The following is a 14,709-nucleotide window of genomic DNA, read 5'->3' as shown; positions in this document are numbered from 1 at the left end:
TTTATCTTTATTACCAGTTAGACAATTTAAGATTCAAATTATTTGAAATTGATTGCTCTAATTCAGGTACTAATAGTCTTTGCCTTTTCAAAAATTTAGGAGAATAGTGGTCAAAAGACGAAATGCTTGTAATGCTTGTAATACTATCTCTAATGGGTATGTTTTTGGGTGCCCTTGGACACCTTTAGGTGCCTTTGGATATCCTTTGCGGTTGAAGCTTGTCCAAACTTAAAGATTTTTTGATGCATGCCCTTACCCAAGGGCATGCCTTTATGTGCCCTTACTTATATATATTTTTTTGTTTTTAGTGAAGTTAAAGGATATGCAAGGATGTTTGTATGGTTGGAGATAAAAGTATAGGATATGATGTGGCAGCTTAAGTACGCTTAAGGGCGTCCTTAGCATTGGAAATAGCCTAATGGTCTGGTTTGGGTAGACCAAATTCCTTTCTTTAGTCCACTCTAAGGAGCATTTGAGATATTCGTTTGCTGTCAAGAACTTCTCCTTACAAATGTCGTCATTAAGCGTTACATCCTGACCCAGCGGCTTTAGGTAAAGGGCTGTCTATATCTTCTTTCATATCTGATGCCATTTCGCCTTACATTACCAGAATTGCCTGTATGAAACAAATTTACAGAAAGTGAATAAGGTTTGTTCTAATATAATGTAGTATGTTTTCAATGAGTAAGATATATATCTTATTTGGCAAAGTGAGCCCCTTCACTGTAATACTCGGCTTCTCAACTCATAATCCTTGGCACCAAGATTCCCTTCACAAACATACCATTGATCCATATATATGACGTACTTAAAATGGCCAACACAAGTTGATCACTGGGTTAAAAAGCTTGATGAAAACAAATTTTAGATTTAAAAGGTTCGAATCTCACTTTCTAGTTACTACATCTGTAATTGGGTGGGTGGGGGGCAGGGTTGGTGGCATGGATTTCAAGAGTCTGGGTTTCATCCTAGACATGCGTAGTTTAAGCTCTGCATACTGCCCAATTGGATGTCATCGTGGTGTCTCGAATGCCAACTACTAACGTTTAAAAAATAAATAGATAAATAAATAAATAAACTGTAGATTTAAATCATTTTTATGCAAAAATGATTAAATGGTAAACAGACAAAAATTGAATCATTAGTAGAAAATGACTTCTATAAATTCTAAATGATAAAACAAATGCATAGACATGCTGTTTTATCTTATAAACAAAGACCCAACATAACATAACAAAACACTTTAATGCTATGTTCTTGAGTTTTTTTAAGGGATAAAAAAAAAAATCCAAATGATCTTGAAACAATTTGTGTTTTTGGGTTTTTTAAAGGGTGAAAGAGAAGTGAAATGATAGAAAGTGGAGTAATAATTTAGTTGATTTTGTTCCTTAAATTTTTCTCTCACTTTTGAGATGATTTGAAAAGATTAATTATCTTTTAATCTTATCTCATCATTTTTTTTCTTTTCCTTAAGAACATAGTATAAGTGGGCATTTCATTAACTCGTTTATAACTTCAATGGACCGTGCCTCTAGCCCTCTATACTTGCCAAAATTAACGGGCTGGGATGGTTTGGGCCTCTATCAAAAAGTATTTCTAAAACAGTTTACATTGATGGGTGGCAAAAAGTATTTCTAAAACCTATTTTGTTTACAGCTTTTGACAACCGCCTCTTCTATTACTTACATCATATTTTTGTTCTTTTATTCATACTGTTAATAACAAAATATAGATTGGATCGGAATAATAATCTAAAAATCTGCATAAATTATCTAAATAATTGATGGCTTCAGATTTCTTCATCAGTGATGCATCCATCAAATTTTCGATCATGTTTTTACCGTTTAATAATAAGGTATATTATAACCATTTATTAGTTTTGTTTATATTTGAATGAAGATGAGTATTTTTTCATTTATTTAATATATGATTACATTTTGTTGCTTTTATTGTTTATAAGAAGTGTTTTGCTTACGTGATAATAATAGTTGATCATTTCATGTACTATTGATTATAATAAGGCCGATTCAGTGTGTTCTGAGTGTATCGTGGGATTTCGTGGCGTGTCATTGTGTTTCACGGATGATAGTGTCCTTGTTATTTATAGTTATATATATATATATATATATATGGAAAAGTTAAATTATGGACTTCTTATTGTAGGGACCATTAGGGATACTTTTCAATCATTCATTTTTTATCATCTCTGACCACCACCACACCATCATCTCCGACCACCATCATTATCTTTCGGAGACGGCGACCACGGCGACCACGACTTACGCATGTGTAAGTACAACTTACATTGTACTTACACATGTGTAAGTTATACAACCACCATCACCACCACCACCACTACTATCATCTCCGACCACCACCGTGATCCTCCGGCGACGGCAGCCACCGCCACCACGAGTTACACATGTGTAAGTTACAACTTACACACGTGTAAGTTACATGTCCCTAATGGTTCCTAAAATAAGTAGTCCCTAATATAACCCAACCCTATATATATATATTTCGGTTGATACCTAATACATCATTTAATTCATACATAAATATTAAGAAGTTGATAGTGCTAGAAATTTTTATGCATGAAATTAACAATACAAATCTATATGTTCAATCTTCACATGATACTTATTTGAGTCATTTTATTTTCTTCTTTGGTTTTAAGTATTCAAAATTTGACAACTATCACTTGTTTTATTGAGATTTTTTCCTAGCATATTTGTTCCCAACTAAAAATCGTCTTTCACGGGTTTTGGATCCCAATACTGTCTTTGACGATATATGGGAGAGGTTGAGATGTAGATAGCCTTACTTCTACCAAAGGTAAAGAGACTGATTCCAGGTTCCACTAAAGGTAGAAAAGGACCTGTAGTCTTGTGGCATGAAGATCAAACCCATAACTTATGTCACCAGAGGCAAAAGCTCCAAAAACTGATTCAACCAGTTGGTTTCATATTTGTTCACTACTATATCCGTTTAATGGGTGAAAGTGATGGAATAGTTGATTGGGTGGAATATTAATAATTGAAAATGGTTGGGTAAAAACCGTAACATAAATTTACAGAAATAACATGTAAAATTTTTCAAGGAGAAGGCTAATATGGAAAATTAACTATACTTAAAGATTTTAACATCAAGATCAATCCATCTATAATTTTAAATTTCAAATTTGGTTACCACATGTTTGGATTATACAATTATAGACATTTGAATTATTCAACTACCATAACTGATTTAAATTGTTGTCTATATATATTAAACGACATTTACTTACAACTTCATTTAAATCATAGAACTTTATATAATAAAATTATTTCCTTTATATTTATTTATTTATTTATATATATATTTTTTAAAAGAACAAACATTTTTAGTTATAAAATTACCAGATGAAACCCCGTGCATCCCAACTAACCAGACAACTCCATCCTAGCCAAGTAAACGGAGATTGGCTCCCTAGGTTTAGTAAGGAAGTGCCTCAAATATTTCAAACTACGAAATTTGACCCTAGATACTTCAAGATCTCGTGTCAGCATATGCTTTTCTTGATCATTATGCAAACCAAATGACGTGGGTCTAAATAAAAAGTTGCCGTCCCCTTTGACGTCAGATCTGTTTTGGTCAAACACTTTTGATCTCGAGTCGACTAGGCTAAATTCAACCTATTGATGTTCATACTTCTATCTTTTTGATTTAGGTTTGGTTACCGCAGGAATACGTATCAAACGACTACAAACACCTCCCACCATAGTCCTGCGTAATACCAAAGCCTTTTTTACATCGCATTTTAGCATCTGTACAATCTTAGAAAAATCTCGGCATGAAGGGGAAACTTGGGAGGCCGCCGCGGTATTCCACAAGTCCAAACTGACATCGGACTCCGCCAAAAATTCTAAGTTATTGCATTAGGACCTATCGGTTCTAACACACGAAATCTCTGCTAATCAGCATAAATACACATAAATACAGAAGAAAAAGACTTGGAAAAGATCCGCCCACTTTTGAACAATTCGCGGGCAGTTTCCGAATTATGTTTAAACTTTTAGTCGCTATGGTGTGATCTTGGCCAACAGTTTTTAGGGTTTCAATATACTCCTCTTAAACAACACAATCCTGCAAAATACTATGGTCGTCTTGGTTATTGGATAAAGATTTTGATAATACCCTGTATACATTACGTTCATTGTGTTTAACCGGGTTAACATCCCTCGTCAATCCGATACGCAGAATCCTTAATCGGCTCATGAGTTCCTCTTCCTGTGTCGATACTGAAACACGAGGCATCCTATTGATTCTAGCACGTGTTGCTCGTAACACACGCCGATCATCATAACCCAATGTTTGCTTATATTTGTCATATGGCTCATGATGAGTAGCAGCAGGAGTTTTAGTCTATTAATGAACAAACCTTTAAATGGTAGTCATTGTCATTCCTTTATTACCGTATCTATTTTATTACTCTTTTTAGGCTTTGATGAGTTGATTTGCAACTTCTATTGATGAGAAGCTGAAAAGATTTATTCTTTTCACGCATGTAATCTTAAAAATGATGATCTCGTTGTTGTTTTGCAACATGTCTTGCCAAAATATCTTGATGGTATTCTTTTAAATGTAACATTTACATATTTATATTTTCTTAAATTTTAAATATATTTCTTATATAAATTAGATAAATTTTGTCTTGTTTTAGGAGTTTTAGAGATTCACAACATTCCTGCAACCAGAGTTTTTATTAATTCTGATAGTGAAGAGGTCAAGCAACTTACCAAAAGGCGAGAATCATTTATTTGAAAATTTTATTTTAATATATTTGGGTTATAGGGTAGCTTTCCGGTGAGAAGAGATAAAAAATAAAAACAGTTGAGAACAGTTTATAATTGTTAAATGAAAAAATTGAAAGGCCAAGATGAAAGTGAGTATTTTTGAGATATTAAATAAAATTAAGGGATTATTACTAGAATAAACAAAAAAAATACCCTCTTTTATGAATGAGACTCACTTTTTAAAAAAAATCTAATTTGAACATTATACCCGTGCTTTTGATCTGTACGGCTCACTGATTGATTTCCACCAATGGGAACTTACCATTTGCATTCACCATGTACAACCCAGCTGTTCACCACGACCCCTCATGTTCCCTTTCTCTTTCCTCTCTCTTCCCTCAAACACACTATCATCAGTCTTTGCATATTCAAAGAAACTAAAACTATAATCCAAATCCATTATATTTTTTGTTCAAATCAATCATCCATTAATATCTTTATTCTTTACTTTTTTTTTTGAAAAAAACCCTAAATCATGTGAAATTCAAAGTTTTGGTGTAATGTATGGCTGACCTTGGTTATGGATCTTGAAAGAAGCTCAAAAAGGTACGGAATTTATATTTTTAATACTTATCTCCAAAGTGTAGACAATGTTGTATTGAAAGAAATTTTTTTGGCGACTGCCTGTGTAAAATATATGTTGTTTTTGAACGGTTTGGTTGTTTGTGTTATGTACATGTTCATAAATATTTGTTTTGATATCTTTGAAATCATCTCGATTGATCAATGTTTTCAAACCGGCCGGTCGGACCGGTTTGGCCGCGGTCTGACCGGATTTTATAAGACTTCCGGTCGAACCGATCCCGGTTTAATGGTGGAAATTGAACCGGACTCAACCGTTCGAACCGGACCTTTATCGAACCGCTATGAACCGGGTCAAACAAAGTCAACGTCTTTTTTATGTTGTTTTTCTTCTATTTTTTTAGGGAAAAAAGATCCAAATGTTACGTTTATGATGAATTCATCATGTTTAGAGTAGATCACAACATCCACCGTAAGATCAAACTTCGTTTATTATTATTATTATTATTATTATTATTATTATTATTATTATTATTATTATTATTGAAGAAGATGAAACATAAATTTTTTAGATTTATGAAATGGGGGGAGATTTTGGTTAGAGATTTGGAAAAATGGATGAAATGAATTAGGGGAACCAAATCGATGTTTAGAAAATGAATTGAAGAAATAACGTGGGGGATAAAAAAAAGGAACTTATATTGTTGATTTTGAGTGGGGTAACAAGAAGCCATTATTACTGATGCAGGAATGAGAATACTGAATAACGAGCTTGTTTGTGGAGTTTCTTACAGAAAATTAACTTGTATTTTCCAAAGTAGTCTTATGTGAGAATTAGTCAAATTTTATATATATACTCCTATCTTCATTTGAATATGGCCAAGACTAAATAGAAAATAGAGAAAATGATTATTGATATTGGATGACATAAGAATGTGTTTAAACTTATATTAGAACTTGTTAATTATGTGTTTTGTGTTAGACTTTGGTTTATTATTAATTATTACTTGAACTTTAATATTATTGAACTTATGTTATATTTTAACTAGAAATCTTATGGTATTACTTGGAAAAATGTATGTTTCGTCAAAACCCTGTCCAACTACGGTCCGACCGATCTGACCATTGAATTTTTGTGAGCCCGGTTCAGTGTCCGGTCCGGTTTTCAAAACATTGCGATTGATGCTACAACGTTGTTATGTCATTCCGGCAGAGGGATTGTCAAATCTAGGTTATTTACTAGAAAAACAACTTCTTATTCTATTTTGAGTATGTCTGTTTTGTGTGAAGTGAATTTTATGTCGACACTACTTTCTTGGTGGTGATTCTCATTAACAAAGTTTCAATCAACAAAGAGACAAGAGACCAGATTGAATTTTTTTTTCGCAAGATGGTCGTAGAAAAAAAAAAAGCCATATGGCTGTGAAATTTCTTTCATGAATGACTAATTTAAATGATATAAAAACGACTGGAACAAGTTTAGTATGAAATATAGGGAAAACAGAACCATGTGCATGCTTAATATGTTTTGTACTACAACTTGATTCGGCTTGCATATCAACTATACCCTCTACCCTCTGCTCCTTTAGTGCTTACCAATGCTTCTGTTCTTTAACTAAATGTTAAAACAGATGTATATGCATAAGAATCATAGATGCATAAGAATCACAGGAGTCGATATCTCTATGTGTGAAATTTTCATGTACACTTCTTGAAGCTTGGAGTGTACCAGCTATTATACCATTTTGCTTATCTTAAGTATGACTTGCATAAATCTGAACGGCCTTCTTTTGAATGAAAGAAAGGTTGATAATCCTTTGTTTGTCAATATGCTTTATAGCGTTTCTGTGTTTTGAGTAATAAAATCCAAAAAACCTCACAGCACTCGTGAGTGAACAAATCCAAAAAACCTCACAGGGAGTGAACGGTTGTAGTTTCTTTAAATGTTGCCATAGATGTCATTGTTAGAAGTCTTATAAGCATTGGCCTCCCTTTCGTCGAAGTGAGGCGTATAGTTATTTACACTAATGTTACAAAAGAAATTCTCCTTGAAATGATCAGATTAATTTGAACTTCTCCCATCGAAATATTGTAGTGTTACTGAAATCAACTAGTGCAGTGATCATTAGTGCAGTCATTCTTGTATTGTGTTGGCTCGTTCTTGCTGTTTAACTATTAGCATATTTAGGACTAACTTTATAAATGGTTTCTGCTATACAGAATGTGGTGCACTCAAGCAAAGTTGGAGCTTCAGTAAGTTGCGGTGTTAGTGATGATTTTGTCATTGGCAAACACAAATCAGGTATAAAAGGCTTCCTTTAGTGTACTTATTTAACATAAATGTTGTTTTCAAATAAACAATAAAAGATTCTTAGCTTTTACGGAGAATTGTATATGTGTATATGAAATGGAGTATTTTAATTTTAAGTTATACTTGTATGTATGTGTTTTCTGTTTTTATCAACAGATGTTTTATGCGGCAGATGTTTTATGCGGCTGATCTGACAATCAGAAGCAAGATGAGTTATCTTGCTCTCATAAGGGATAAGTTCCGAAAAAATGAAAATAGAGATGTAATGTTTAGGGAGACATGTTTTGGTCATTGGTTAGATATTCCGTATACAGACAATGAACCGGCATTAGTTAACCTGATACTTCAAACTCAAATCCCAGTAAACCAACCAAGATGTTCACGAGGAAAACCAACCATTGATATACCAAGTTAGTGGGTTTAACCTAGAATTTGGTCGTGAGCAATTTTGTTTGATTACCGGTTTACCATTCGGACCAATGGATTGGGAGCCATATTTACGCGGTGAAATTCTGTTTTGTGACCGAGTTTTTGGACATGTGGAGAGTCCCTCGGTTACCTTATATGACTTTACAAGTTTGTTTCATAGTGAGCAGTTTGATGATTTGAGTAATGAAGATGCGATACGTGTATGCTTAGTCATATGATTTGAGTGGTACGAAACAGTATACTAAGAATTGTCGAGGATATAAATGCATGGAATGCTTGTCCTTGGGGTTCGTATGTCTGGTCCACCACGTTTGCATGTATAAGAAACGGAATTTTCAATAGAATGGCTAATAGAGTGTTAAAGGCGGGATCTCCTACAACGCCAAAGTTTACTTTTGGTGGATTATATGGGCGTTTAAGGTGATACAATAAAAGTTCCATAACAAAGTTTCTAATCTACATACTTATATTATTTTTTTTCCAAATGTGTTAATATATACTTTATCGTAGATTTGGATTTTAGAGACTTTTGCAGCACATGTGCGTTGTTGGGAGCATGACTATGCCTTCATCCCAAGACTAATAGAGTGTTAAAGGCGGGACCTCCTACAACGCCAAAGTTTACTTTTGGTGGATTTATATGGACGTTTAAGGTGATACAATAAAAGTTCCATAACAAAGTTTCTAATTTACATACTTATATTATTTTTTTCCAAATGTGTTAATATATACTTTATCGTAGATTTGGATTTTAGAGACTTTTGCAGCACATGTGCGTTGTTGGGAGCATGACTATGCCTTCATCCCAAGAGATCCCAAGAGCCCTTGCTTGGAAAAAGCAATCAACATTTCATGTGAATGTGGATGCAGCACCATTACTAAGTAGCATTAATAATGTAATATTCTACTTAATCTCTATATATTTGAAACTTTATAATCTGTTTGCCATTAGGTAATTTGATTGTTACTGGTTGCACATATATCTGTTCATATAACTAGATTTGTTACTGATTGCAAAAATGAATTTACTTTGTAGCTTAACCCACCAATACATCCCATACGGCCCAAGGATAACGAACGTGGTCAAGAATGGTACATATCTAGTACTAGATTTTTTAATGGGGATCATGGTGTCTATCCGCCACCAGTAAGGGATCATGGGGATATGGTGTCCATCCGCCACCAGTATACCGATAGATGTTACCGTTCAGGAGCCGCTACTCGCATTGGAGTCGATTAGCAAAGAGATGCAAGCGGTTAACAAAGAGATACAAGCAGATATCTGGAGCTTGAAGAACCGTGTACTAGTAATTGAGCAGAAAGTTCAGGTACTTTTTTATTTAAACACTGAACAAATAACAAAAGTATGTAATTATGTGTTTGAGATGATAGCTTGTGTGATGACATCTTCAAACTGCTTCCTTCGCGACCAGTCATCTGCACCAAAAAGTGCTTTGGCTCAATTCAACACCCTTTATTCTAAGGTAGTGTCATATGTTAATTTTATCATTTGGGGCCTTAAAAAAGATTAGATCGTAATTTGGTGTCATAAGTTCTAACTGACGGCCACTGAACCAAACAAGAACCAGATTCTCTACTATAGCCTAACATTGATTCTCTTATTCACTAATTCCATTGTTTTGTTGAGCCAATGAGCTGAATCAAAACTGATGACTGATTATAATGAAACTTGACAACCCGGCCTATTTTAAAGGTATAAAAATAGCATTAGGTTATATACTAATCTCCAGAATATAAGTATATATATAAGGTATATGTTGCTGTCCAAAAATATGGTGGTTTCCATTTACAGCAAGTATTATGTGTGTTTATAAAATAGTTTGAGTATTCTACTATTAGTTACATGAGTTATATTATAAACTGAAGTTTTAAAATGACATGTATGACACTCCTGGTTTTAACTTGAGTAACTTTGTCATACTTTTTAAAATTGCAATCTTGCTTGGGATGAAATAAGAAATGTATGTACTGTTGGTTTATAACATTATCCAGTCTCTTTATAGTTTAGAGCATTGCTTTGTATTGTCGTCATTATATCTTTACCTAGTCTGCATGCATTATATAGGATTACACGGACAATGAAGATGAGGATGAAGACGATGATTGGCACAAAATTGACGAGTTGCTAGAACTACATCAGGTTTGCTACTAAAACGCCCGAGAAACATTTTTTTTATTATATTTTTTTTTATAAAACGTTTATTTTCTGTTATTTTTATTTTATAAGTTATAACTAATAAACGCCACTTTCATGTTATGACCAAAAGCCAAAACATAATCTCGACAAAAACATCAGGTGGTTTATACTATATACCATCAAGGGAAACATCATGTGGTTTATACTATAGACCATCAGGTGGTTTTGACATGGACTACCAAGGTGAACTATATGAGAATAACTGATAAACTCGACTCTTGTTTGATGACCAAAAGCTAAGATATTATTTGGACAAAATCATCAGTTCGGTTTCTTAGTGTAGACTCCCAAAAGAACCAGCAATACAAGTAGTGAACCTGCTAAAGAAATAGATCTTTGTAACTAGTCGACTCGACCTTTGGCGTATCTCAGCCTATAACAAAACATTTAGAAGTACTTCCAACAGAATATTTACATACAAACTCACTGTCCAGGTTCAAGACACATGAAGTTTTAGCTTGACCAGAACCAAAATCTTGTTTAATTGATCGTTGGATTTGTGGTGTTATTATCATGATTTGTTTAATTTAGGATTTTATTCTAGGAAGGGATCGGGATAATGATAGAAGAGAAATAGAGAAGATGGGGTAATCAGGGGAGAGAAGGAGATGTACATGGTGAGTTTTGATTAGTTGATAGTTGATACATGGCAAAAGTGTGATTTATACAATAAAGCCACGGGTATTTTGTCCAGAATCGTAAGTTTTGAAAAGCTTGTCTTGATTGTAAAATAGCCCCCTTTTCTTGTTTATTCAAGTAATTTCCCATTTATATATGCAGAATCACATAAAGAAAAAAGACCAAGAGGTTGACTACTCGAACAATTTGTACGAGTCGCAAAATTTAGCGGTGTCACGCAAGTATAGATGAGCTTGAGAGTAGAGTTGATCAAGTCGAGTGCAAGATCAGTATATTCATATAAGAGTGAATCGTGTGATGACGTCTTGGCCGACAATATACTTTTTGAGGTAGTTTATGTTACTTTGTATAGTTTACTAATTACGACTCCTTCACATAACTAACTTGTTTAATTTACCTACTCAATCACAAGATACCGCCAACACAGCAAAATCATATTGACCCCAGCTATATCAAGATGTACAACTTAATAACACCAAGGCACCTGATGAGGTATTGATGCATAATCCATTACTAGTTACAAAAGATTTGTTTGTTGGCATGTCTAACAGGGGTTACTAATTACTGCTCTTGTTTATGTAGAACGAAGAAATAGTGTATGTGTTAAATAAAGAACTTATTGCAGAGGTCTTAACACAAGTTGCTACCGGTGTCGATAAGAAGAACAAGCTACAGGAGGCTCGGGAAGTTGCATTCTTGAATGCTGCCCATTATAAGAGGTTTCAAGCACACATGGAAGCAAAGAAGAATGCGGAAGAAAGATCGAATGAAACCTAGAGGAGGATACGGGAAGGTCAACGGGACTCTAAGAAAAAGTGTCTCAATTTGAAGAGTGTTAATGTAAAGGGTGAACCATCTACTGTCCGTTCATTTATCCCTAAGTCAGACTATTGTAAGTTGCGCTCGGTTGCACCTTGGGTTGAGGTATAGGCATATACATTGGTTTATTTGATGTTACCTGTTACATGTACGAGTTAGAATATTTTATTCCTTTTTAATTTGCTTTTTCTTTTAGGATCTAAAACGGGACGATCCATCAAAAATGTATCCGGTGCCTAGTTATTAATACCATGATTTGAAGAGGATGGCAGGTCTTGAGGGATGGCGTTTGTCATTTTCTCCTGATATAATCTTAAGAGAACCATTTTGGGATGCCCTACTTTGCATGGATACCGGCCATCGAAAGGGTTGGTTGCACGATGAGGTTAGAATTTATGTGACATAGATTACCAGATATCCCTGTCTAAAATGTAGTCTAATACTTAGGTTGTCATGTGACAACACATATCTATGTGGGTTGATTACTTGAACGAAACCAGGCCACCCAATGCGGACTGGTGTATGGTGGATGGCTGGTTTCTCACACTTCTTTTGAGGGGTGATGTAAGTAATTTATATGGAGATGGGCGGCGGTTCAAGGTGTCATTTGGAGAAGTTGATCGTGTACGTAAATATATTAAATAACTACTTTGTTACATAATATATAATATATAACATTAAGCCTATTGTGTAACAAACCTTTTCCCATGTAATATTTAGGTATTGATTCCGATAAACAGTGTGGAAACGCATTGGACTCTTGGAGAGTTTCATATACCTACAGGAGTGATGATGATATACGACAACTATCATGACTGGCTTTCTTCGGCAACTAACAAAGTAGGTGTGGAATCTATGATTACGACGGTGAAACAACAACTGCCCTTATATCTTCAGCGATTGGGTGTATTTGAAAAGAGAGGCCTTGATTACAGTTTGTACAACATAACATGGGATACATTTCCAAAACAGTTGACCCCTCAGCAAGGACCTTTGTTTGGTGATTGTGGTGTCTTTGTATGTATATTTTTATACCGTCTAAGTCATGGCTTGGGCTTAGATGTGGGAGATCCTATCCAAGCTGCTCTAGCTTATAGGGAGCGTATGACTGATCTTGCCTTGGAGTATAAGGAACGTGTTTATGAGGAATCGGAAGTCAAAAAGCTCAGGTGATGTGCTATATTAGTATACTTTTTTGGTTATTGCTAACTAGTTAAAAAGCTCAGCTCATGTGTATGTCTAGTGTATATGTCTTAGGCACATATGTGTACCCGGCTTCTGACAAAAAAAGCACTAACCCGTCAATTAAAATGCCAATTTAAGCACCTGTATGTCTAGTGTATGTCTTAGGCACATATGTGTACCCCCGGTCACCTAATGCTACATCTGCTTATGTCCTCCCTATCTATCTATCTCCCCATTTACTGATATATGGTAAATAATCAAAAGGTAATAATTGTACGCAAAGGATGGAACATCTAAAACCCACCTCTGCAAATTCATGCCCACTTACACCTCTCACCTTCTTAGAACGAGCTGCTTGTGTTTATGGAGATTGTACTTCCATTGTTTACAACAACACCTCTGTAGTGAACTAAACAGTACACTATACATACATGGAGGCTTTACCCGACATTTTAATTTCCGGTTTGTTGTGACCAGGACGTATCCCCCATTTGTTGATTTTCATGTATTGTCCCTCATTTATTTATATTTTGTAGGAAGGAAGCGGGGAAACGAAAAGGACATTTTTACTAAAGACTTCAGTATCCAACCAATGTAAGAGACCAATTAGAAGGTGTAGGGTGTAGCTTTTGTTTGATCCATTTTCAAGTTGTTTATGGCTAGTAACTTTGTGTAGACAGTATTTGTGATGGTTTTCACTTAAACGTTGGACAAATGGTTTTTAATGTTGTATTGTTTTGAAGGTTTTGGCTATATGCTACAAATTGTACCGACTCTCGATGACAATGGTTTTTGTTTTATGTTGACATACCTGATTTTAGGTGTAACAATGATGGCGCTGACTAGTGAGTTGCATTATGTTGACATACCTGATTTCAGGTTTTGGTTAAACCCGGGTTTGACCCGGTTTGGTTTCTGATTCTTTTCCGGGTTCGGGTCTGGGTTTTATGCCCACCTGTACCTCCCTGTGCACCCATACTGCCATACACATAATGTGTGTTGCTTTCTCTAATGGTAATCTTTTCAAAAGTATACTAAGCTTTTTCCTGCAAGTTCATGAAGACTTGTCATTTATTTTATCGTATTTCAACTTATATGCCTAACTCCCTAGATATTGAGCTTTTTTACAAGTTTTGTATATTCAGGTGTCCCAAAACCAGTTATATCATTCTCTGGATCAGACTCTTGATGTTGCGGCTGTGGTTACTGGTCCGACATCTCCTCATGAGCAACTAGCTAAAATGGAACTCTAAAATCGATCAGATTCTGGTCCCTAGTCCTTGGCTTTAATAACGTTGACTCCATTAAACCTTTCCGGCTCATCAACTGCATTTCCACTGGTTGGCTTACACATCTGAATTGACCCATCACCATCACAAACCAAATTTCAAAAAATACTAGTAACAAAAAGACCCCAATCATTTCAGAATAATTGTTCGAGCCATGTAGTTTGCCAAGGTATAGGATGCCAAAGCAAATTAACGAGGGGCACCATAGGAAAACTGGCTTGCTAGCCACAAATCATTGGAACTATACTGTAATGTCTACTTTGTAATTCAATACAAAACAAACTTTTATTCATAATTTTAAAGCATTACAAAGTTATTAGAGCACAAACACAACATAAAATGACGAGAATCACGGGTCCTAAACATCGTAAAACACCGAGAATTACGAGACCTAAATTTTAAAACCACGGGTTAATAAAAGCGAGAATCGTTTGAATCAAAGGAACTGTCACCATCGTTGCG

The 14,709-nt window shown here is 34.8% G+C and overlaps 1 long non-coding RNA gene across 1 annotated transcript; it reads left to right on the top strand.

Annotated features, from left to right (window-relative positions):
• The first annotated feature begins 8,496 nt into the window (after window positions 1-8,496).
• On the top strand, window positions 8,497-13,785 carry LOC122589377. The gene is made up of 13 exons (XR_006322255.1): window positions 8,497-8,517; window positions 8,608-8,750; window positions 8,840-8,993; window positions 9,134-9,425; window positions 10,184-10,258; window positions 10,860-11,013; window positions 11,096-11,283; window positions 11,367-11,446; window positions 11,537-11,878; window positions 11,970-12,158; window positions 12,274-12,397; window positions 12,494-12,942; window positions 13,495-13,785. It is a non-coding gene; the product is annotated as an uncharacterized LOC122589377 (long non-coding RNA).
• Window positions 13,786-14,709: the final 924 nt, after the last annotated feature.

Source organism: Erigeron canadensis, chromosome 2, assembly GCF_010389155.1.
Source record: "Erigeron canadensis isolate Cc75 chromosome 2, C_canadensis_v1, whole genome shotgun sequence".
Classification (NCBI taxonomy): domain Eukaryota; kingdom Viridiplantae; phylum Streptophyta; class Magnoliopsida; order Asterales; family Asteraceae; genus Erigeron; species Erigeron canadensis.
Note: the sequence above shows the minus strand (reverse complement) of the source record. Positions and strands in the feature narration are given on the sequence as shown.